This window comes from Ambystoma mexicanum, chromosome 2p, assembly GCF_040938575.1.
Source record: "Ambystoma mexicanum isolate Mex_15411 chromosome 2p, UKY_AmexF1_1, whole genome shotgun sequence".
NCBI lineage: Eukaryota > Metazoa > Chordata > Amphibia > Caudata > Ambystomatidae > Ambystoma > Ambystoma mexicanum.
The window spans coordinates 407,067,202-407,093,749 of NC_090923.1; the positions used below are offsets into that span (position 1 = coordinate 407,067,202).

The 26,548-nt window shown below is 44.5% G+C and overlaps 1 protein-coding gene across 2 annotated transcripts in view; it reads left to right on the forward strand.

Annotated features, from left to right (window-relative positions):
* CFAP20DC (CFAP20 domain containing) overlaps positions 1-26,548 on the forward strand; it is a 2,832,435-nt gene that overhangs the window by 1,030,390 nt on the left and 1,775,497 nt on the right. The window lies entirely within an intron of this gene.

Here is a 26,548-nt window from a genome sequence, read left to right on the forward strand (position 1 = left end):
GCAATAATGGAGCACATGATTTGCTAGAAGAACAGCTTCAATACATGCAAATTACTGCCTGGAGGGTCAGTTTGCTCTGTAGAACCGAAAACGCTCTTGACCCACCCACATTGAGTTACAGTATTTAAAGACAAAAACCACAACATTTCAATATAGTACTCATGTCAAGTACATGTTAATCCCACGTTCCATATTGGCTTGCACCCAAACAAAAATCTAAACATAATATACATTAGCTCTCCCTATGGGTTAGTCCATTACCCGTGACCATCCTAAGTGCTATTCCTGACACACATTCTCTGGCTATCTCTTTGGAATAATGTGGCTTCATAAAAAATGTAACTGAGGCTCCACTATTTAGAAATGAATTTCTCGTATGCATTTGTACTACCAAGCCATTCTTTTGCAGACTCAGTTTTTCCAATGCTCCCTAGAGGGCAGTATAACCACAATCTATTTTAACAATTTGGCAATGTCTTCACTCGAGGCTTTTTTCACACCAAAATATGTATTTCGCAACTAATGCCTCCCATCGTCGTCCCTAGTGCCCATGAGAAATGTCCTACATGCAGCTGCACTCCTCATCAAGCATCTACGCAGACAACCACATCACCCCAACCCTCATCGAAATTTGCTGGCTCCTACTGCACGCACAAATCACATTCACGTCTTACTGCATCATCTATAAAGCAGTCTCCTTCAAGTCACTTGAGGAGAACATCTGCATTTCCGGCGGACAGGGCACCACCAGAAGCAAAGACATGTGCAGACTTGAAATCCACTGCTGCAGAAAGGACCAGAAAACAAGCCTTCTCTGTCTACGACCCAAGAGTATGGAACTTCCTCCCCATCAGCATCAGACTCGCCCCGACGCTCCTACAATTCAGAAAAGAACCCAAGACCCACTTCTTCAAGGAATCTATCCTCCTCAACACCTAGGCCATCATGTCGCCCTGCACCAGCTTACTCGCTAGACGCCGTCCGCCACTAGCCTCCCCGCAAGCTGCATCTCTTCTGTTTGCTTCTCTGTATCCTACACCCGCTGTATATCTGTTCTGTTGTTACCTCTGAAAAGCACTCCGTTGTGTATCGGTATTGTTGTAGACCACTGTAAAGCTCACCGTTGCTTCTCGAAGCTAGGTCCACTTTCAATACCTACCATAATAAAAATAATGATGTACTTATCTATCGTCAAGAACATACATTGTAATGCTACATTTCACTCAAAGCTCCTGAGAACAGCTAAAACCTTCAACAATAACTAATATATGTGCTGCGCCTCACCCTTCCTCCAAGGTCCTTTGCATGCTGAATACACGCAGGGTGAAGCAAGAATAAAGTTTAATTGAATAGAAGACTGAGGCTCAGAACTGCTGCATAGTGCTCTAAATGACAGAAATCGAACAAATCTGGCAGGGCCTAGATGAAAAGGGCAGGATTCTGGCTAACATGACAAGAGGTTCTTATGCTAATAGAGACCCGTAAAAATATCTTTTGCTGCCCATCACTCCACTACCTACTTGGTAGCCTAGTGCTCTCTTGAATGTGGCCGAACTAAACCAATTTGAAAATAGGCTGAAATGCTGTGACAAATGACAGAAACACTAACACTAAAACTAACCAAATCTTCTTTCTAATTGAATTTCGCTGTTTGTATTTCCCTATGTGTTTGTCAAAATCAGTCTTTGACACCCTTACCTTACTAACATTTTGCAGGGTGCCTTCTTGCTCTGCGTATTCGTCTAGGGTACAAGTAAAAAACATCAATTTTAATCCCCTGTGCAGTCAACATATTCTTCCCAATAGTTTGCTGGGTCAGGAGGGGGATCAAAACGTGTTCCTGGTAGACCAATCGAAATTGCTATTCTAATCATACAATGCCCAATCTCGATGTTCCATTTGTCTCTGTGTGTGTGTAAAAGGGGAGTGGCATCACCTATTTTAGGTGTGACATCATATGCATTCCCTTTGCCACCGTCTTTCTGCAGCAACCCTTTACCAGCTGGCAGGTGCAAAGAAGAACAAGGACACTAGTTTGCACTTTGAACATAACACCCATCCATGATGGTACCCATGAAAACATAAAGGCAAATCTGTCTTGCTCCGTGACCCCTTTCTATCTCCATCATAGTGCGCAAAGTCTGTAGTGAATTAATAGCTTGGGTTAAGGAGTAGTTATTTGCGTCATTGGAAGGTTTGTAAGTACAACAGGACCTACCTATCTTTGTATAGATGTCACCCCCCATGGGCGTGAGTTTGTTATGTATGTATATATTTTTTAGGGTGGTCAACCTAATTGCTCTCACTTCTTCTCTAACATCATTTAGTCCAAGCTCTTTTTTGTTTACAAGTTGAAGCATTTCCCACCCAGTTTACTGAAGCCATTTTGCATTTGCCGCTGTCTGTACCCCAGGAGCAAGAAGAGAGGAAAAAAAATGTCTCAGCTTTACTAAACAGCTTGAACTCCTCAGGAATAGCATTCAGTATGTCACAGGAGTCCTGGGAAAAATGAGAAATAGTTATTGCGACAATGATGCTGCAAGCCCAAAGAGCGACGGGCCTGCTGGTGCATGAAGTGCACTGGTTTGGACATGGGGTGCTCACCTATTGTGGTGAGATTGGCAACTGGGACAAAGAGCATGGAAGACTGCAGGGTTGCCAAGGAATACACACCCTTCCAGAGTGGCGGAAAGTGGGCGTACTCTAAACCCCCACAAATGCAATATATGTCAATGAGGGCTGCTGTTCCCCCTGTGATTGCTGTGGGATCGTTGGTCACGTTGCACTGTGTGTTAAGTACCCCACATGCATGCTGCCATTGCCTCTGAAACACAAGGAGAATTGTGTGAGTTTCAGTAATTGGGTAGGTTTATCATGCTGGTCTATCAAGGTCAATTACTAACCTACTTCTTCCAAAGAGAAAAACAGATATCATTTGTTTGTGATACTACACGCTTTGATAGTCCAGCCATCCCTCCTGCTTTGCACCCCATCAGTCTTTTGATCTACTCATCTCTCTAATAAACAGGACCTTCCATCTGCAGTTGAGGTCTCTTTTCACACTAAAGTTGTTCATGTGCTACTTCTTCAGGACATCTGATAAAGGGTGGTATCATAAAGACAGCTTCACTTTTCCTCTGCCCTAATACCTGATAGTTCCAAGCAAGATTTTCCGAACTTTCCATCTCTGCCATCTTCTTTATCTTTATGTAGTTACCTGTGTATCCTATAGTGTCAATGTCTACCCATTGTGACTGTACCATGTGTGCCTGAATCAACCCTTGCACCCTACATAAGAAAAGATGCACTAAACATTGGACTACTTCTGGTGGTAATTCTTGTGGTATAAACAGTCTGGGTGTGCCTTTCGCATGGGGGATTAAAAAACACACATAGCAAGAATCGCTTGACTTCCTTCATCCCACCACCTTCATGTGGTTGTGCAACATATTGTCAGTTTTGATGTGATGCAGATCTTTAACACTGCCTAAATAAACTCCTGGGCTTGTAATATCCCTCCTAATTCTGTTCACGGATATACTACTATTCACTTCATGTATACAGTTTGTAACGTTATTGGACCCACCCCTGGAAAACAACCATATACATTCAATCATAATGAAAGAGAGAAAGCGAAGAAAAGAACAATACAAGGCATAATCCTTTTAGCATTGTCCCTTGTTCGTGAAGGCTGTAAAAAAGTGTTCGCATCCATCTGCCTGAAGGGGCGCATTGAGTTAATAAAACAAATATAAATGTTACTCATCTTATCCTTTTCCTCCGCCTGCTCCTGGAGAGGGGTGCTGGATCTGTTGACCTTCCGGGGTGTCTGTTATTTGTATCCACGTCTTGCAACCAGTGACTTTCAGTGCTGTGGGTGTGGCATAGATGACGTTGTAAGGACCTTCAAATCTTGGTTGATTTCACTTCCGTATGAAGTTGTGGACAAATATTTGAACATCCGGGAAATGCTGTTGTTTCAATGGTAGCACTGAATACTCTTCTGCTGCTGGTGTGTCCATTGCTAGTGAAGCTAGGTCTCTCTGCTGGGGCTCATTCAGGCAGGAAATAAGTCTGACAGATTTCCTTAACTCCCTAAAATATCCCTGAAATTCATCACCTAGGACTTGAGCACAATTGTGTACATCAGTGGATGTACATGCTAGTGTAGTATGCCGCCTCCCGCATATTACTATCTCATGTGGAATAAGATGATTATTTGACCCTGGCTGGTTACAAAGAGCAAACAATGCTAATGACAGACCATAAAGCCAACTCCTTTTCAATGTGTTTCAGATTTTGGCAAGACATTGTTTCAATAGACCATTTAGGCATTCTACAATCCTGTTGGCTTGAGTGTGATTAATTTAGCACAATCTGTGCTTTATACCCAATAGAGAGAACTTTTCTTTGAAGAGCTTGTTACAGAAGTGGGTCCCATTATCAGATCTGAGGACATCACATATTCCCCACCAGGGACATACTTCAAGTACTAGAAATGTGGCTTCTGATTTGGCATCAGGGTAGACACAGGGACCTGCTTCAAGCCAACAAGAGAATGGCCACACCACAACAATTAGATACTGTAAGTTACTGTACCTGTTAACCATGTTAACATGATCAATGTTGATGTGCCGAAATGGCCGTAAGAGGCGGGCAATTGTTGCTTTCAACGTCTTAAGGGTGCAACTGGTAGTGCACCTTTCACATGTGGTACAATTAAGTATGAAATTATCCTGTAAATCAGCTGCGATGTACTGTTTGGATGTGAATTATGGGTTCAGGAAAGTAACTGGCGCTCGGACACCAACAATTTAAAAAAAAGTTCACTAGTGTCAAAATGATATCACTGTAATGAATCAGATAATATAGAATTCAAGGTTATTCTTCAAATATGGACAGCTGCCTTATGTTTCGACCACCTGATCATTTTCAAGGCTGTTAAAAGTTAAAACACCAACAAAAAATATATATATACCACATATTCAATCAAAAATGATGTTACAAATTATTTGCATTACATTTGACATTGAAGAAGTCATAAAACATATGATTAGTACAATATTTGTAAAGTTGAAAAAACATACCACAGTGTGTCACAAGTCAGGTCAGAGAAGGAGGATTGGGGTCAATTGGAGAAAAATTGAAAAAGGGTAACAATTAGAATGCATGACCACAAAATTGGTCGGTTAATGAAAGATTGGTGACACAAATAAATACTGTGGAATAAAATAAAATGTGTTTGAGCATGCCACAGTACCTCTGTAGAAGTGAAGAAAGATGTGAAACCATCCTGCTCAGTCCATTGTTACTTCGCAAAGTGTTGTTAATGCAATCAAACAACTGAGATTAATCACATAAGAAAATGAGCCACAAGCTATAGTGCAAAAGTAATGTGAAATGAGTTGGGTATTTAAGAAATGATACAAAGTAACAATTAATGTTACATGAAAATATGAAAACAACATTAATTACATTGAAATGGTGAGGGCCGTATAAATAAACCTACCCCACAGATTAGTTGGTAATTCTTGTTTTCTGGTAGGATTGAGATATTCTTTTGAACCACGCAAACTTTAGCGCCATGACTCACAAATTAGTATAGCTAGTCACATTAGAATTTCCATCATCTGTAATATATTCAACAAATGCATTCGTCTTTAGCAGTTTGAAATATATCCTTGAATAAAAATCACTGTGCAATTGCTGCATGAGCCTCTCACTTGAATTCTAATATAATCCAATATATAATCCCATGACTGGATGTAGAATGTGCAGATGATCCACATATGATTTCAATAAATCATACCTCTGAATAAAGTATAACCTAAAAAGAATATATATGACAGTAGCTTAGTAATAAATAAAAGATATAGGGGGTCATTACGAGGTTGGAGGTAAGGGATGAACGATGCCGGTAAAGGATTACTGGCATCGTTTACCGCTCCGGGCCATTACGACCCACCAACCCGCTATTAGCGGCACCGTAACTAACGGTGCCTCAAATAGCGGCATGGATGCGGGCACGCAACCCTTCATGCCGGAAATATCGGCATGGCGTAAACAGGAGGCCATCACAAGGCAGGCGGACATGCAAATAACGGCCTACTGAAGCCCAAAAAGTACCTTACCGGCATGGAGTAAATACCGGCATCGCAGACCACCCGTAAACGACCAAGTGCAGTGTTCCCAACTGCCACAGGTGCACACAATCAGCACAGATGGAGGCAATATAGACTGGGCCAGCACAAAAGGAGCACACCCCACCCCTTCCCACACCCAGTCACACACTAAAATGATTCCAATACTACTAGCAATTTTGAGGCTGGAGGACATGATTGCAGTGGAACTGCTGCAACAACAACAACAGGCAGCACAGAGGAGATGCAGGAGGGGAAGGAGGGTGAGGCAGACCCAGCATGCCCCACCAGTGCAGGCAGTGGTACCACGCAGGCATCCCCCAATCCCTCGCATCCGGGCCAGTCCATTCAACATAACCCCTGAGCAGATCCACACCCTGTACCGTCTGGACCGGGAAACCATCACCACCATTGTGGACATGATACATGACGACATCGTCAGCCTGATTGAAATACGCACCGCCATCCCACCTCTACTGAAGGTAGTGTCTGTGCTCCACTTCCTGGCTACAGGCACCTACCAGCACACAGTGGGGCACATGCATGGCATATCACAACCATTATTCTCACGTACGCTGAAGCAAGTGCTCGATGCCCTCCTTAAGCACACAGGTGACCACATTTACCTACCACGGACAGCCCAGGAGATCTCCAACTCCAAAGTTGGTTTCCATTCACTGGCCGGCATCCCTGGTTGCATTGGCGCCATCGACTGCACCCATGTCGAATTGGTGGTCCCACATGCCATGGAGGTAGTGTACCGCAACCGTAAGTTATACCACTCCATCAACATGCAAATGGTATGTGACTCAAACAAGATCATCACACATTGTTGTGCCCGATTTCCCGGATCAACCCATGATTCAATGGTCATGCGGAACTCCACGATACCACGCTACATGGAGCGACATGCAGGGCGCAGATCCTGGCTTCTCGGTGAGTTGCATGTCAGGCTCATGGTAATGCGATGTGGGTAGCTGATTGGGGTGAGATGCATATGTCACCTGGCTGAGATGGGGGGGGGGGATGCATACGTCACCTGGCTGGGATGGGGGGAGAGATGCATACGTCACCTGGCTGGATGGGGGGGAGAGATGCATACATCACCTGGCTGAGATGGGGAGAGAGATGCATACGTCACCTGGCTGAGATGGGGGAGGGCTGCATACGTCACCTGGCTGAGATAGGGGGGGAGAGATGCATATGTCACCTGGCTGAGATGGGGGAGGAGAGATGCATACGTCACCTGGCTGAGATGGGGGGATGCATACGTCACCTGGCTGAGAGTACCTGAGTGCAACAACCATTACATAGCCATCAACATGTCAACTGCACATAATCCGACCGTAGCCCCCACAGCTCAATGCAGTTACAAGCAATTAGGATGGCCAATGCACAGCACCAAATACCATCATCAAAAAGGACAGGTCTCCATTACTGAGTACAAAGGAGCCACATGAGGGCAAATTACATGAACACACCCCTACACCAACACAGAGGTCCACCAAAACAGCTTGTCACCATTTTTCGTGCATAGTGAGATCATCATGACGCTGCCATCAACGTTGACAGGATGGTAGCATACATATCACTGCACATCACCCAGATCATGGGAACAACCATCGTGGACTACCACAGTACATGAGCACTCACAAGGAATTGGCCCCCCTCTGCGCCCACTAGACGATGGCACGCACACCTGTCTGTAAGAGGAATACACACATAGCAGTCACATCATGTGTCCCTATTCATGCATGGATATGTGGGTGCATACAGGAAATGAAGGCATGCTATGGTGTCATTGATAAAGGTCCCATATGGTGTGAGGATTTACACATAATCATTGTTGCCCACATGCAGGTGATGCAGGCTATCTCTTGAAGAGGTGGCTCCTTACCCCAGTCCGGAACCCGCAGAACAGGCACGAGGAGGACTACAATCGTGCGCATACACGTACCCGTGTGGTGATTGAGCAGACATTTGGCCTCTTGAAGGCACAGTTTTGCTGCCTCAGCAGGTCTGGTGGGGCACTCCTGTACGGCCATGAGAAGGTGGGCAAGATCGTCATGGCATGTGTCATGCTACACAATGCTGACGCTGAACTGCAACCACCGGACGATGAGGATGAGGAGGGTGGAGATGGGGCTGCACTTCAAGGAGGCAGTGATGCACAGGAGGGACGTGCCATGCGTCAGCTTCTGATTGACCAATGTTTCTAGCAAACATGGATGGGGAGTGTGACATGGAGGTGGAACTCAGGGCACTGGGTGCTGCAGGGATATGGACACTGTAGACTGTTCACCAATATAGCACACGTACACAATAAGCAATGTCCGCACATGTGAATTCAGATTTCACAACAGGTGTATTCCGATTATGTAACAATCAAGTGCACAAGCCCTCCACCCAACACACCCACTCCCCCCTGCCCCTCCCCCCTCAACTTCCCCACACATCCTCTTCCCCCTCCCCCCTCAACTTCCCCACACACCCTCTCCCCTAACCCCCCTCCCCCTCAACTTCCCCACACATGTTGTGCACTGACAGGCACCATAAGTCCATAAGTGACCAGAATGCCTGGCTGAACTTACAGCCCTTCTCCTCTTCCGGCAGCAGGTGGACCCCTGTCCAACCTGCGCAGGTTCTGCCCAGACCTACGCAGGGGGCTGGACTTAGTGGAGCTGGCATTGGAGGATGTCCCAGGTTGTTCTGCCACCTGTGCCGGATGCATGGCCTCCATTGCTGCCACCATTTGGGAGAGGACCTGCCGTACTGCTGCCATTTCACTGCATATGTCCTTTGAGGAGCTCTCAATTGCAGATTTGTGGGATGAGGCACATTCCCTTATCTCATCCCTTGCCCGGCCACATTACGTGATGTGCTGTGTCAACAGCCCTGTCAACTCCTCCTGCCGTTTCTGGATAGCCCCAATCCCCTCTTGGCTGTTTGGGGCACTGGTGGATGTATGGGGTGCTACCGACATGGTTGGTTCATCATGCACGGTTGGCGTGGGGCTGAAACTACTGGGCCATGACTCCCCAGGAGACAACTCATGGCTGTTGCTGTTGTGTATGCTGGATGGGAAGAGGTGTGGTGAATGCGGGGGGCCTGTAACGGTGGTTGTGTCATGTGGCAGAACATCTGCCTCGTCATCGGATACGGCTGCTGTGGCAGCTGTCTCCCCACAGTACTGCTGGCAGCCGATACAGTGCCTTCAGCCACTGGCTCCAGTGTGTTGGTGGCTGGTGTGGGTGCTGTGGTGGGGGCTGTAGTGCACATTGGTGCTGTGGGTTTTCGGGTTGTCTTGCCCTTCCGCGTCAGTCCAGGTCGCCCTCTTCCCCTTGATGAAGAGGGGCGGTTTTCTCCCTCCATGCCCCTGGCGTTCTTGTGTGGTGTTGCAGCATCCTCCCTGGGGTCCTGGTCATCGCTGTCTGATGGCGTGCCTGTGGGGGACCAAGAGAGGGAGAGGATTAGTGATGGGTCTTCATGCATCAGGCACGCATTGGGGTAGCTGCATTGATATGGAATGGCAGTTGATTGGCATTGGGGTAGTGACATACGGGTTGCTTGGCTTTTGGGAGGGTGATGCAGGGATGCGTCCGGGATGAGACATATATGGAGTGCATCATGCATGTGGACAAGATGGTGCTGTGCACTGCCTGTAGGCAGTCTTGCAAATATGTGTCTGGTGGACCCTGCTTTCCATCATTGCAGTTCAGGGGGATATCATCGTGTTGGTCTTTGCAGTGTTTCATTTGGGACACCTACCTGCATCGGCCGATGACGGGTCTCCTCGCTCCATGTCCCCCACTCCCTCAATAGCCTCCATCCCAATGGTGCTTGCGCAGATCTCCTCCCAGGGTTGCATCGTAATGGGTGAGTCCGCACCTCCACCTGTTGCCATCGCCTGCTTGAGGTTGGCCGAGAGGATGTTCCTCACGCCTAAGCGCAGGTCGTCCCAGCGCTTCCGGACATCTTTAGGAGTGCGGGGGGTGGTGCCAATGGCACTCACCTTCTGCACCACCTCCACCCATATCTCCTTCTTCCGCTGCACTGCAGGTCGAGACATGTTGGTGGAGAATACGACATCCGCATGTTCTTGCAGCATCTCGGCCAGGATATTCAGCTCCTCTGGTGAGAAGTGCTCCTTGCGCAAGCGCTCTGCACTTTTTTTGGGTGCTTTGGGCATGGTGAGATGCTGCAGGTAGTGGTAGAGGTGTGGTAGAGGTGTGGTGGTGAGATGGCTCCTGGTTACAGAGGATGGCAATGGATTGTGTTTTTAAAGATGGCCGCCGTGGTCTTTCCCGTTCCTGTGCGATGGCGATACTTCCCGTCCCTCTTATTAGCAGTGACCGCTAATTGCGGTCACCGCTAATAGTGGTCACCGCTAATGCTGATGGCTTGGATGGCGGTGGAGCTATCTGCGCTTCGCACAATGCCGGTAAGGTTGATTTTTCGCCCTTTTACAGAATGGCGGAAAGGTCGTTACCGGCATGGCGCAAAGCTCGTGCCCGCATACTCCTAATCGCCCTGTAATAGCGGCCTTGTGGCAACACGGAGACAGTATTTGTCATGATCTGGGTGTTAATATCAGACATCTCAAAATCAGAGAACTCAAACCCAAATAGAAATTCACACCCCAATTAGGGATGGACAACATGATTGAAACTTTCCATAAAGCTCTTACCGAGGACATTCATGCCTATCTGGACAAATCTTTTCACAACAAAAAAAACACAGATCCAATTTGAGTAGGGAGGAATCGAAAGCTTTAGAGGACCTGGCTAAAGATAAATCAATCACAATCAAAGAAGCTGATAAGGGGGAAAATATAGTGCTGATGAATACCACCGATTATGTCACTGTGGCTATATACCACGTAACTACTCCACAATGCTACACACAGCTGACATCCAATCCGACTAAGAGGGTTGTAGCAGAGCTTCTTGACTTAATACAACTATGGTATGACAAGGGGTTCCTAACAGAGGAAGAGAACACTTTTTTGACTAATACTGAACCTAACATGCTCACCCTGTATCTCTTACCCAAAATTCATAAGCCTTTTAACACCTTACCGGCAGTAAGGCCCATAATGAGTGGTATATGGTGGGCGACAGAAGAATTGTCTCAGTATTTGGATGAAGCATTGAAACCACGTGTTCTCTGAATTAAATCTTATATTGGAGACAGCACGCACGTACTTCAGTTTTTTAAGACTCTGAAGTGGGAATCTGATTATCTGCTAGCTACATTAGACTTCTCGTCTTTGTATACGAGCATTGACCATGAATTGGCAATTAAAACCAATCATTATACATTTCGTAAGTCATCTGCATCCTATCTAAAACATATTGACATGCTGAAGAGTTTTTTAAAGTTTACTTTGTGTAACAATGTATTATATTTAATGATCAATACTATGTACAAGCTAAGGGAGTTGCTATGGGTGCCAAATCCGCTCCGTCTCTGGCAAATGTATTAATGGCCCAGTTTGAAGAATCACACATTTATAATCAGGAGACTTTCAGTACTAATCTTATTGCGTGGCGACATTTTATAGATGAGGTCCTGATTGTCTGGAGAGGACATTGGATTCATTTGATGGCTTTGTAGCACATACCAACACCAATAATTTTGGCATTCATTTCACAGGCTCTGCTAGCCCAGTTTGCATTGATTTTTTAGATTTGCATATCTTTGTTGTAGATGACTTACTACAGACCAAAACCTACCGCAAGTCAAGTGAGGTAAATTCTGTACTCTTTGCTCAAAGCAGTCATCAACGGTCCACAATTAACAATATTCCTGCGCGAGAATTTTACAGGGCCAGGAGGAACTTCAGTCGAGACACTGATTATGTGGAAGAATCTAATGTACTCACCAAAAGATTCTTAAATAGGGGTTATCACCCGAACAGCATCAGAAAAGCTGTAAACAAATATACCGGGATGAAGCAGTCTGATCTTTTATCTGATCACAATAAATCGAAACCAGAACAACATCACATTGCATTTACTACTCAGTTTTCTGAAGATTCCTCCACTCTTTACCAAATGGTTTCCAAACACTGGCACATTCTCAAATTAGACAAGGATTTGCAACCCTTTTTTTCTGATGAACCAAAATGTACCTTTACCAGAGCCCAGACCATTAAGCAGAAATTGAGCCCTTCCTTCTTGAACAACAACAATGAAAGTACTAATGAGAATTGACTCAATAAAAGCAAGGGTTTTTTCAAATGTGGTAACTGTAATTACTGTGAATATGCACATGGCAATTGTCAATCATCCATTGATGCTTCCGGCACAACCATAAGGATTAATAATTTCATTAACTGTAAAACTTGTTATGTAGTTTATGCTATTATTTGTGTCTGTGGCAAACTGTATGTTGGTAGCACCATTAGGCAGCTGAGAATTCGCATCAGGGAACATCTGGCTAGCCTAAGAAGCACTGACCCCAAATCTCCATTGGCCATAGATTGGCAGGAACAACGTCAGTTGAGCAATAAAGAGGAAATACGTTTTATTGGATTAATAAAAGCTAAGAAGTGGAAGAGAGGTTGTAACGTTAGGCTCAAACTAAGACAACTAGAATATAAACTAAGCTGTTTTCTGAGATGTACCTTGGATGGCCTCAACCGTGATCATGAGATGCATGTATTTTTGTGAATCTCTGATGGAGACCGCTAACAGACACTTTATAGAGACATTCAAGAAAGATTATTAGAGCACACCATCATGGATGGTATTTTTCTTCAAAATGTGAAGACATTCTGCTTATCCTCAACAATCATAATCAATTGGGATTTTTTGATACTTTTTCTTACTCTTGTCGCTGACTGTGATTAACGGGAAGGTTCTGTTTTCCCAACCCACGTCCTTGGCATGTTTGAGGACAGGTTAAAATTTGTACCTGATAATTCAAACTCCAAATAGGGCATCCATCAATTAAAAGTTACATAGCTTAATACTTATTTGAGGCCTGATATGGTCCGATCATGTGTAGATCATTTAATTGGTTTCTTAATGGAACACTACATATCTATTTGTACATACCCACATGATCTTATATGTCCAGAAGAATCTTAGATTGGAGATATCTGGGGAAGTCCTCGTTATACCATATCTTTATTTTCAGTGCACAATCATTGCCAAAACATGACGTTTATTTTAAAGTGGTTCACTTGGTTTGTAAACTAACATTTCTATTGTCTGACTGAGTAATTGACAGCTCACCAAAATGTGGTTTTGTATTGACTCTCATTTATTATTGTCTGATTGTGTAATTGAATGATGGACAAATGATTTGTAAATGATTTAATTCCAAAATGTACGTGACTTGCCTGGTACATTTTGTTTACTTCTGATGTCATGCGTTGGCGTACGCATGATGTCATCACATTTTTTACGCTATTTTTGCGAGCATACCTATGCGATCACTCGGTACCAGGCGAAAGACACTGTTTTCCGGGCATTAGCCGTTTGAACACTTCTAAGGGATCTATCCCTTGCTATGTTTTCAGCACAATGGAAGGTAATATGATATGCAAATAGAGTTCAAGTTGGACATTGGAGGGGCTTAGCCTATTTTTGGGGTCATAGGACCATTTGGATTGTGCTAATAGTGGGAATGCGGGACTGTTGCTTACATTTGGCAGTATTTTTTCAAACCTTGAGTGATTGGATAGGATTTCTCCTGGCGTTAAGTAGGTTTAAACGCGATATGACATTGAACTCTATATCTTTTATTTATTACTAAGCTACTGTCATATATATTCTTTTTGGGTTATACTTTATTCAGAGGTGTGGTTTATTGAAATCATACGTAGATCATCTGCACATTCTACATCCTGTCATGGGATTATATGTTGGATTATGTTATAATTCCGGTGAGACAATCATACAGCAATTGCACAGTGATTTTTATTCCAGGATATATCTCGAACTGCTAAAGAGGAATGCATTTGTTGATTATATTACAGATGATGTAAATTCTAATATCACTAGCTATACTAAATCATGAGTCACAGCGCTAAAGTTTGCATGGTTCACAACAATATCTCAAGCCTACCAGAAAACAAGAATTACTGACTAATCTGTGGGGTAAGCTTATTTATACGGCCCTCGCCATTTTAATTTAATTTTGTTTTCACTTTTTCATATAACATTCATTGTTACTTCGTATCATTTCTTAAATACCCAACTAATTTCACATTACTTTCGCACTATAGCATGTGGCTTTTTTTCTTATGTGATTAATCTCATTTGTTTAATTGCATTAATGATAGTTTGCGAAGTAACCTGCTACATAACAATGGGCTGAGCAGGATGGCTTCACATCTTTCTTTCTTCACTTCTATAGATGAGCTTCGGCATGCTCAAACACATTTTATTTTATTCCACAATATTGACTTGTGTCACCAATGTTTAATTAACAGACCTATTTTGTGGTCATGCATTCTGATTTTTGGCTCTTTTTCAATTTTTCTCCAATTGACCCCAATACTCCTTCTGTGACCTGACCTGTGACACACTGTGGTATGTTTTTTCAACTTTACAAAAATAATAATAATCATATGTTTTATGACTTCTTCAATGTCAAATTTAATGCACATAATTTGTAACATCATTTTTGATTGTATATGTGTTATATATATTTTTTATTGGTGTTTTAACTTTTAACGGCCTTTAAAACTAGCAGGTGGTCGAAACATGTGTCTGCTGTCCATATTTGAAGAATAAACCTTCTATATTATCTGATTCATTACAGTGATATAATTTTGCCACTAGCAAACTTTTTTTAAATTGTTGGTGTCTGAGCGCAAATTACTTTCCCCAACCCATAATTCACTGTTTACTTATTGCAAACCTTGTGGGAAGTTTGAGGGAACGAGTTTACTCGCTGCCACCTTTTCCTTTTAGCGTTATCTGTTAAATCACTAATGTGAGAGTGGACACTAACGCACACAAACTAGATCGATCCCACACCTGAAATTACTTTACTGTTTGGATGTGTGTGCAGGGTAGTGTAACTGCTCAAGGGCAACTGTGGGTAGTTTCTGGGGCAAAACTGCTTTTCCTGAAATATTCTGTCTCCAAATTAAATCTGTGTGGGATAAGGAACACCCTCTTTTGATTCATAACTCCTTCTCTTGCTGGGGAGCCTGTGCCTGTAATTCGATAATATGAGTCACTGATATTGTATTGTATGGAATCTTTTCTTCTACCTGCTGTAATATTACGTCAGTGGACACTGTGGGATTTGGCATTTCCAGATATGCTGCTTTTTTTGCTGCTAAACCTGCTGCATCTTTACCGTAAGCAATTGAGTCTGTACCCTTGGTTTGGGCTGCTCACTTCACTACTGCGACTGCTGTGGGGAGTGTTAATGCATTAATTAACCTTGATTGTAAGGCAGCGCGTTGCATATGTGTGCCTTCTGATATTTTGGAACCCTGCCCCTTTGCCATCTGGAGAGGCCTGAATGTACTGTCGATGGGACATAAGCTGAATCAGAGTAAATGATAGCGAAGGGCCCTTGTGATATCTATAATGCTGGTATTAGTGTTATGAGATGTGCTGTTTTAGCTGAGTAGTGTGAGGGCATTCGTACCTTAGATATCACTTCATACTCACCTTCTTCATTCCTCATTACTGCTGCCCCCGTGTGCCTGATCCCATCCTCTATCAATCGTTGACGATCTGTCAACAAAGAGCACTTCACCTTCTACGAGTGGGTCTTCCCTAACATGGCTAGTGTGTTAGGCGGAAACCTGTGCAGTTCCCTCTGGGACCACTGCAAAAGATTTAGGACTACAGGTGTTTGGCAGTAAACCCACTTGGTAGCAGTCTGTACCACACAGATTCACTTGGTAGCTGTGGCTGATCAGTCAGACTTCTCTCAAGAAGAGTTAAGCAGTATGTGGAGTATACAATATAGGGCAATTCTTCACAGTAAGACCAGCAAACACGCAACAAGGCTTCAGTGTCAAGATATAAAGGTATTTATTTATAACGGAACATCTATAGAAAACACTCTGGCACTATCACGGCAAACAATTCAATTAAAATTACTCTACGAAGAAAAAAAGATCAATCCCCCTAACAATAGTTCGACAAGTCTAGGTTTTACCAGCATCACTTATTTGCAGACATAGGTGTATGCTTCAACCTAGATGGCACTCTAGTATTCGTTAGGACGGGAGAGAAAAATAAGTAGGTTACGAAATCAACACAGTTCAATACTTCACGGAAAAATGCAAGGCAAGAAGACAAGAACCACAATAGATCATAAAGTTCAGAGGCCAGGCCCACTCGGAGAGAGGCAAGGCCTTATGTCCCAAAAAGTCTCTTTTTGGAAATGCGTTCGAGTCTGTGTAGCAAATTGTTATTGGAAGATTGGACCAGTTCAGAACAATACGCTAGAGAAAGCTTGGAGGCGATCCTAGGGAGAGGCGAGGATTAAGACACCTCACTCTATCCGGCAACAAGGGAAGCCAGGCGGACACAGTACCTTGATTGTGGAGAGACAGCTCCGGCGGGGGCAGTTGTTCCTGGTGGTGGATGCACGTCGGGTCTTTGCCAAGAGTAGAGAAGATCTCGTTGTCGAAGAAAAGTGAGGTCCGGTGCACCACCAGGGAAGAGACCAGCCGCGGAGTGCTCCGTCACAAGGCACCACCTTTTGGTCGCGGTACAGGGGTAGTGGCTATCCGGTTGCCGAGGTTCTCTGCACGGGCAATTCGACCACTGCATCCTGAGGCGAAGAAAAAGCAAAAGGGACTGGTTGTTCCACCGAGTTAGGGGAAGAGACTCTCCAGCAGGGAGATCTCCTCTGTCGTCGGGACGTGGTGAGTCGGTTCAGCAGGGCTCCACCGGAGGTGTCATTGTTGCAGGTCAGCTCAGCTTTACCCTCGTCGGATTCTTAGGTCCTGTGGCGACTTCTGAAGATCCAGTCCCAAAAGCCCTGCTTTTATGCAGAAAACCCCCATTCATTCAGCCTAGCTGTCAATCAAGACACGCTAAGTGGTGAGCGGGGAGGCTCACCACTTGGGCCAATCACACCAGAGTGCGACCGGAGTTGGCAAGGCAACTCGGTCCAGGGTGCCTAAACCCCCTCCCACATCCCTGTGGTAACCCAGACAGAATGGCACCACTTTGGAGGGTCTCTGTACAGAAACCCGCCAAAAGTGGAACAAAGGGCTCAACCTTTGGTTTAGGAGTCACAGAGACTAACACAAACGCCATTTTAAAAAGACGAGTTCTGGCAGAAAATACCATCCGATAGACTTATTTAAGATAAGTAGACCGGAGGTATGTTAGAGATTAACGAGAAACAGTATCAATCTCTAACAATGGGAAGAATCCCATAGGGTTATATTCGGGGTCGAACATAACAAGTAGTTTCCACTGCCACCAGCCAAAACTCGACGAGGGGGGACGGGACAGTTTCCCCTCGAGTAACAGATCCAGGAGTAATCGAATTACCCCTACTAGTACGTCCACAATAGGATGGTTTGTACTCGTTCTGTTAGTAAATTTAGGTCTAGTAAAGCCAATGGTGACTTTACATGCCCGGGGAGACAGTAGTCAGTCCCCGGGTATGGAGTCTATGACGGAGGTCCGCTAGGACGCCCCAGTGTTACGGCACATAGGGTGCGGTGTAACACACATACAAAAACATATGAGACCCTATGGAGTAAAAGAGCCCATAGCCCATAGAACACATTAACATTCAAAGGAATTACACACATTCATGTCCAAGAGTGGGAGAAAAAGAGTCTCACTCTTGGCAGGATGAAAAAAAAAACTCCAGAAATTCAGCAAAGCTGCTGGGGGACTCAATAGGTTAGGAAATTCAGCCTAAACAGAGAATTCTCCCTAACATAGTGTAATCTGAGGTGGCTTTGTATGTAGTGCAATTATGCACTACGTTATCTGGCTATACTAGCTCTGCAATGAATGTTACTGGATTGACAGTGCAACATCTCACTTTGTGATTGCAAAGGTTGGACAAAATGATCTTGTATCCTTATGCTATTTGTGTGACAAGTGTGGATTTCGATTTCTCTAGTATGTCAAAAACAGTGTTTTTCAAATATAATGTGATAGGGCATCTCATTGTGGATGAATTTTGTATTGCAAATGTAGTTGCTGCTAGAGCCTGCTCGCATGAAAAATGTCCCAGCATCACTGGGTCTAAGAGACCACTGTGATAAAGCAAAGGATTGTGTCCCATTGAAGTATGTTGCGTGAGGACAGCCATCATCACTTGACCATTACAATGGGAGAACAGGAAGAATTGTTTTTTGTATTCTGGTGTTGCTAAAACGGGCGCATTACTGATTGCATTTTTGAGTTTCTGAAAAGATTAGGCCATCTCATCTGACCAGACAAGGGGTCCCTCAACTTTCTGTGCTTCTTTTTACCCCTGCAATAGAAGTTTGGTGTAGGTGGAGTAATCGTACATCCAGGCCCAACAATAGTTACATGAACCTAGGAATTGCCCTAAGTATACAAATTCTTGCTGGTAGTATTTCAGTTTCTCTTTCTCGATCTTGTATACCTTCTCCGCCAATAAAGTCAAAAGTGCAACTGAGTCATTTCTACACTGCTCTTCTGTCGTGCTACACACTAGGAGGTTGTCTACTTACTGAATTACTGTGCTCTGCACCTGTAGGTTTCCTGGGTCCATTTGCAGTACCCTATCGAAAATGCTCAGGGACTCGCGAACACCCCTGTGGCAAATGAGGGTGTTGGTACCTCTGTCGCGTGTAGGTGAATGCTGTGAGATATTGGGAGTCAGGGTGCAATCGGATGGAGACAAATGCATTGTTGAGGTCTTTTACTATAAATTGAGTCACTGTGGTGGGGATATTGCAAAGGATGGTGGCACAATTGGGGACCACTGGGAACTCTGCTTCTACAATATTGTTCAACGGGCATAAGTCCTGAACCATCCTCCATGACGACTCTTTCCCTTTATCCACTTGGTAAACAGTCGTGTTTAAGGCCCCAGGCCTGAATGACTTCTTCCCACAATGTTATAAGATATACGCAAGCATTCTCCTCGGTCTACTTAATGCGCTATTTAACACGATTTGTAAAGTGGGTAGGCTTCAAGGCTGGATGGAGGAGGCACAAGTGTCTGTGATACCTAAAGAGGGTAAATACCCTGGTCTATGCTCCTCATAACACCCCATTGAGGTACTACATATAGATAAAAAACTCTACGCCAAGATTTCAGGGACCCGGCTGGACCAGGTACCTCTGGACTTGGTAACGGCTGATCATTCGGGATTCATTGCAGGTAGGCAGGTAATAGCCCTTATTGATATTGCACATAGGAGGAAGATTCCGGTGATGCTGGTCGCCTTAGATGTGAGAAAGGCATTTGACCGGGTGGAGTAGAGCCACTTATGGGCCGTGCTGCACAAGTTTGGCTTGGGCGAAAGCTTCTTACTGGGGATATTTGCCCTCTATGGGACACCATCTGGGAGAGTAGCAGTGAATGGGCATCTATCGCAAGGCTTTCACTTAAATAGGGGAACGAGGCAGGGCTGCCCGCTCTCATATCCCCTCTTTGCACTATCCTTCAAGCCTTTAGATGAGCAAGTAAAGTGCTGCAAGAACATACAGGGCATTAGTTATGAGGGGACTATTCACAAAATAGTGCTATATGCTGATGATATACTTCTGGCGATGTTAGAACCTGAAGCATCGCTCCCTCCCCCCAATGTTTGATCTCCTGTAAGGATACAGAGCAGTTTTGGGGTTCAAAATAAACCAGGATAAATGCAAGACCCTGAATATAACCCTGGGGTAGGACAGAGTGCAAGGGTTACAGGGTATCTCCCCCTTGAAGGGGGCAACAAAGAGCATCTGGTACTTGGGCATTCAAATCATGGCTCGAGAAGGAGGTCTATATGACGCAAATTACCCTGAGATCATGGGTACGATCAAGGCAAACTTACTGCAGTGGAGTGCCAGGAGTTATCATTAATGGGAAAAATTGCAATGGTAAAAATGACCATCCTGCTGAAACATTTGTTCTTATTCCAGGTCTTCCCACTGCTTCCTCCTAAACGAATGCTAGAAACTCTTCAGAGTGAGCTGTGCACATTTGTATGGAGAAGCCGCCCGGTTAGGATAGCAGCTGCAACATTATATAGGCCTCGAGACAAAGGAGGATTGGCATTACCTCAGCTTCGAGAGTACTACCACGCTGCCCAATTGCGGGTGCTAAGAGATTGGGGTGACCCAATTTCAAACAAAATCTGGAGACAGCTAGAGAAGCAGGTCACAGGTAGACCTCTAAGATACATGCTGTGGTACCCACGCTCAGATCGCCCGATGAGCATGTACGAGCTTCCGTCCACGGCCACTACCCTTAATGTCTGGGATGATGTTGCAAAAAGGTTAAGCATTACTGCATTCCTGTGGCCGGCGACGCTGATCCATAATAAAATTAACTTTACCCTAGCATATGGTAACAAGGCTTTTCAGGCGTGGCAGATGGAGGGGGGAGCTGTGCGTACATCTCACATATATTTGAGGAAGGCACCCTTAGGTCATTTGATGCTTGCAAAACACTTTTGGAATAAGCAAGAAAGAGCGCGTTACATATTTACAACTCTGCCACTGAGTCTCTTCAGGGAGAAATAAGAGAGGGGCCACAAGACCATTAACTACATATGAGAAGTTGATTTTTACACCGGGCGGAGGCAGGGGGGAGGTCAAAGGGTTGATGTCACAGTTATGACAGCCTTAACGCTCAGGCATGGACGAGACTCCAGACCTATGCAAAAGGATGGCAGAGGGACTTGGGAAGAGAGCTAGATGGGAAACAGTGGGCCGAGATATGGAAAGGGGTCTTGAAAGTAACAGTCAGCACAAGATGCTGGCAAGGTGGTATTTTTGACCGGAGAGAGAGGCCCGTATGCGGACCAGCAAATTCGGGTTATGCTGGAGAGGGTGCAGAGCGGCAGATACATATAAACACATTTGCTTGAGCTGAACAACCTTACTGGGGGAGGCGGGGGAGTTGTGGAGACACTAAAGCAGATCAGGCCTTTCGATTAATTGTATCCCAGAGATCTGCCTGCCTGCTGGGATGGTAGGCTCCACAACAGATTCACTTGTTTAGGCTTCTCAGGGTTATCAGGTAATATTATCCCCACCAAAAATATCGCCGTGTATATGGTCGTCGGGAACAGCCATAGGCGATATTTTTAGTGGGGATAATATTAGGGTTTTGTGGGAGCAGGGGTTGCGGGGATGTCCCTGGCTCCTTTTAAAATAATAGGGGGCTTGCAGGGGTGTCCCCTGCAGGTTCCATGTCTTAATATTGGCACAAAAATATGGCATTATTTTTGTATGGTGATATTTTTGCATGGAACCTTCTCAGGCTGATGTTAATTGTTGCTCGAAACACTATTGCAGTGCGTCGGAAGTCGACTGATGTCCCATCTATCATAGACTGGTTAAGAGGCATGTGGCGACTCATCATGTGTGAGAAAATGACATATGGATTGCACAACACAATGACACTTTTCTTTGAAAAAGTGGCAAGGATTTCTGCAATAGAGTCTACCAATAAAGACTGCTCCTGCCCCCCATGTCTTAGGGCACTGGGACTATTGAACTTGTCTTAGCGGGTTGATGGTAGCACTATACAGTTGAACATACAGTAATAAGAGATTGAAAGAAAAATGGGTTGTGGATGGGACTGAAGCGGTGGCGGCTTGGTGAGGGAGTTGGGGTGAAGGGTGGGAATGGTGTCGGGGGTCAGTTGTGGGTTGAAGTTACTATGCAGATCCGAGATGTAGACGCAAGTTATAACTTCTCAGATAAGTGAACAATCTGAGTGGTGTTTAGGTGATTTGTATGTTTTTGAAATTTCACTAAAAAGATTTGAATACAAAAACAAACAGCAGTGTTGCATTGGGACTCTGATGACACAATTTCACCCTGCTGCCATAATGCTAAAATGGTGGAATAAATCCCTTCATCTGCTTCTCTGATCATCGGGTACTGCCTGACCTGCAGCAACACTGCACCTGGTTTCAGTTTGATGCAAACTGCCCCTATGCCTTTTCAGATGTGGTGGCAGTGTTTTAGCAAGGAGTACGGTGTGGGGGTACTTCTCTCTGCTCGATAATTATCTGACAAGTTCTACCAATTTGAAACGCCATCTCCCCAGTGTCATCAGTGTCTTAGGACAATTGCTCATCAGACACCTCTTGCAATTGCTGTACTGGGTCAATACATAGGACTGTACACCATTTAATGCCATTCTCGTCTGTGCCAGACATTATTACTTTGTCTGCTTTATTGATCACTGCGCCTAAATGTAATGTGATAATGGTGCCTGGTGCTACCTTCTGGGGGACGGCTAGTCTGAATAGAAATTATGCAGATATGCGTAGTGTCTCAAACCCAGGCCCCCAACCTAACAGAAATGTTACCCCATGGAAGAACAAGTCTGATTGGAGTGAAACAACTCACAGGGCACTGTGGCCACAAAGTGCTTGTAGTACCGTAGTAGCTCTATCATGGTATGTGCCTGGTGTAGAACACTCAATGCCCTCCAATGAATTAAATGGTCATGTTCAGCTTGCCCATGATGTCCCTGCCCAGGAGGTTAACTGGGGTATCTTGTGAACACAATAAAGTTGCTGACAATTCTTGTGTACCTATGGTGAATGGTAAATCTTCAGTTAAATGAACTGTGATGAATCTGAGGATGCCATCACTACTTTCCCAGCAGTCGCCTCTTCCCATGTGGGCAGGGGACCGCAGTATTCACCTGTTCCTGACCCTGGAGGCAGCTGAATGAGGAAGGATCACATGGGGGGAGGAGACCTTCAAGGGGGTGATGCATCATTGGATGGAACATGGTATCCCGCTTTCCCTTTTAGGGATACCTCTTCTCTCCCCCATGCCTTAATGGCTTATTGGCATTGCTAATCCAAACTTTCGGGTGTCTGATCAGTGACAAGTGTGAACTTTCATCCTAATAGGTAGTACCTAGATGGATAATATCCCATGTGATGGCTATGGCTTCTATCCATGAAGTGTTTTTTTTTCACATGGGTTATAACTTGCGACTGGCATATAATATGGAATGTTCAAGTCCGTCGCAAATTTGGGAGAGGACGGCTCCTAACCCTGGAAGAGAGGCATCCGTCTGTAACACAAACTCTTTTGAGACGTCGACTACCTTCAGGATTGGATTCTGACATAAAGTTTGCTACAAGATGTTATATCATATCTAGTCTTCGTCATTCCAATGGGGTTTCTGGGATTCAGCATTTCTAAGTTTATCGGTCTTTTACCTTTTCATGTTGGGGTTGTACTTTCCCATTCCCATCCCATTCCCTATGAAGGAGCCAAGATATTTTACGACTGATTGGGCCAATCTGTACTTAGCTGGATTAGCAGTTAGGCCAGCGTTTCGGAGGACCCTCATGATGGTATACAGGTGAAAGAGGTGGTCTTCCCAGGTCTTATTATAAATTACGATATCGTCAATATAGGCTCCACAGAAATCAGATTAGGGCTGTATGATCCTATCCATGAGGTGTTCGAAAAGTGGCTGGTGCACCGTGTAGGCCAAAGATGAGGACTTTAAAAGTGTTTTTTTGCTTATCTGGCCCATATACGGGGTCTTGCCAGTACTCTTTTGCTAAATTGGGTTGATAAATAGAGGGTTGTTCCGAGTTTATCAATTAGGTCATTGATACAAGGCATGGGATAGACATCGAAGTCCAAGATGGTATTGACTTGACGGAAGTCTATGCAGAATCTCCAGGAACGGTCAGGTTTAGTGACTAACACGATAGGAGAGGACCAAGGACTTGAGGAGGGCTCAATGAAATTGGCTTTCAACATTTTGTTGACTTCCTCCATCACTATCTGTTTACAGGCTTCTGGTAGTCAATATGGCTTTAGATGAACCACTTTACCTTTAGGTGTTCTGATATAATGGTATGTACCTTTTACTCTTCCTGGTTTCTCAGAGAATACCTCAGGAAATGCGACCACTACATCGTTTAGATCTTCTCTTTGTTGGATAGATAATTCGGAAGGAATTAAATCAGTTATATATATATATCTTTGGGAACCAAGCAGGCTAGTATTTTGACATGGGTGGCTGACAAGTTCTTCTTCCACTCTTTTGAGAGGTTGATGTGACATAAGTGGACTTTCTGTTTCAGGTCTGGTTGGGCTATTTTATACGTGCATGTTTCGGTTCCTTCTATTACCTCGTAAAGGTCTGTGCCACTTGGAGACAAGTTTGTTTTCTGAGGTGAGCAAGAGGACCAGTACTTTGTGTCCTATGGAGAATGATCTTAAATCTACCTTTTTATCATAAGCAGCCTTTTATTGACTTTGGGTCTTCCCCATATGAGTACATAACAAGTCTCGGACCATTCTCATGTGTTCTTGCATAGCAGTTTGTGAGATTGGAATGGGGGTCTCCTCGCGTTCTTCCCAAGTTTCTTGGAACATGTCCAAGACATCTCTAGGTTCTCTTCCGTAAAGCAATTTAAAGAGAGTGAAACCTGTGGAAGCTTGGGGCTTTTTCCTTGAGGCAAATAAGGCCCATGGGATCATTCGGTCCCAATCCTTCCCGTCCTTCTCTACTCATTTCCAAAAATAATTATTTTTAAGGTATTATTGAATCTTTCTACCAGGGCATCGGTTTGTGGATGGTACACAGAAGTTCACAAGGTAGTGATGTGGAATAGCTCTTTGACTTCAGCCATAAGCTTACTCATAAAATGTGAACTTTGGTCTGTACATATTTCTTTGGGAAAACCAACCATGGAGAAATACAGTAGAAGATGCTTAAGGATCTGCTGGGTTGTGTTATTTCACACTGGGAATGCCTCTGAATATCTGGTTGCATAGTCTACGATCACTAGGATATATTTATTGCCCAATTTAGATGTCTTGAGAGGTCCTTTTATGTCCATGCCAATTCTACAAAGGGAGACTACTATGATCGGCAACGGGTTCAGAGGGGCAGGTAATCGGATGTGCCTGCTGGGCACATCCCATTACCCATATGAGTGGGTCCAAGACTTGTTTTCCCCATATGAGCACAAAACAAGTCTCGGACCATTTTCATGTGTTCTCGCATAGCGGTTTGTGAGATTGGAATGGGGGCCTCCTCTTGTTCTTCCCAAGTTTCTTGGAACATGTCCAAGACATCTCTAGGTTCTCTTCCGGAAAGCAATTTAAAGAGAGTGAAACCTGTGTAAGCTTGGGGCTTTTTCCTTAAGTCAAATAAGGCCCATGGGATCATTCGGTCCCAGTCCTTCCCGTCCTTGTCTACTCATTTCCAAAAATAATTATTTTTAAGGTATTATTGAATCTTTCTACCAGGCCATCGGTTTGTGGATGGTATACAGAAGTTCACAAGGTAGTGATGTGGAATAGCTCTTTGACTTCAGCCATAAGTTTACTCATAAAATGTGAACCTTGGTCTGTACATATTTCTTTGGGAAAACCAACCCTGGAGAAATACAGTAGAAGCTGCTTAAGGATCTGCTGGGTGGTGTTATTTCACACTGGGAATCCCTCTGGATATCTGGTGGCATAGTCTATGATCACTAGGATATATTTATTGCCCAATATAGATGTCTCAAGAGGTACTTTTATGTCCATGCCAATTCTACAAAGGGAGACTACTATGATCGGCAACGGGTTGAGAGGGGAAGGTAATGGGATGTGCCTGCTGGTCTTTCGGCATATTTCGCAAGTCTGGATCAAGGTTTTTATATCGGCATGGATCCCCGGGCAATAGAATTTCCCACTAATGTGCGCCTGGGTTTTAAATTGTCCTGAATGCCCTCCAGTAAGATGGGAATGTACGATCTCTAGCACAAACTTTTGATGACTCTTGGGAATTACTAGTTGAGTTTTTACTAAACCTTCGGTGGAGTTTTCTTTCCTGTAAAGTAACCCTTGTTTTAAGAAGAAAAGGGTGACTGCCCTTCTCTTTGCCTTCCTCTTCTGGAATTACTTGTAAGAAAGCTTCAGCGAGGGCTGGATAAGAAACGGCATTTATAACGAAACTATACACAAGTGTTTCAAGGTGCAACAAGGCAAGAGAGGGGAACAGAGGGAGGACAAAAACAATCTTACTAGGCCTTGTGACATTCAGATCGCGCAAGTGCAGGGGAGCGGTGGAGGGGACAAGTGCCATCTGCATGCACAAGTGCAGGACAAGGAATTAGGTGTCAAGTGCGAGTGTTAGAAGTGCAGACAACAAATGCCTAATAAGTGCAGGAGAGGGGACTGTAGTATTATAGATATAGACCACAAGTGCAGGGGGTACCAAGAGGCAGTGCATGAATGCAGCTGGCCCCAGAAAGCCTTGTGGAAAATGCAGAGGGT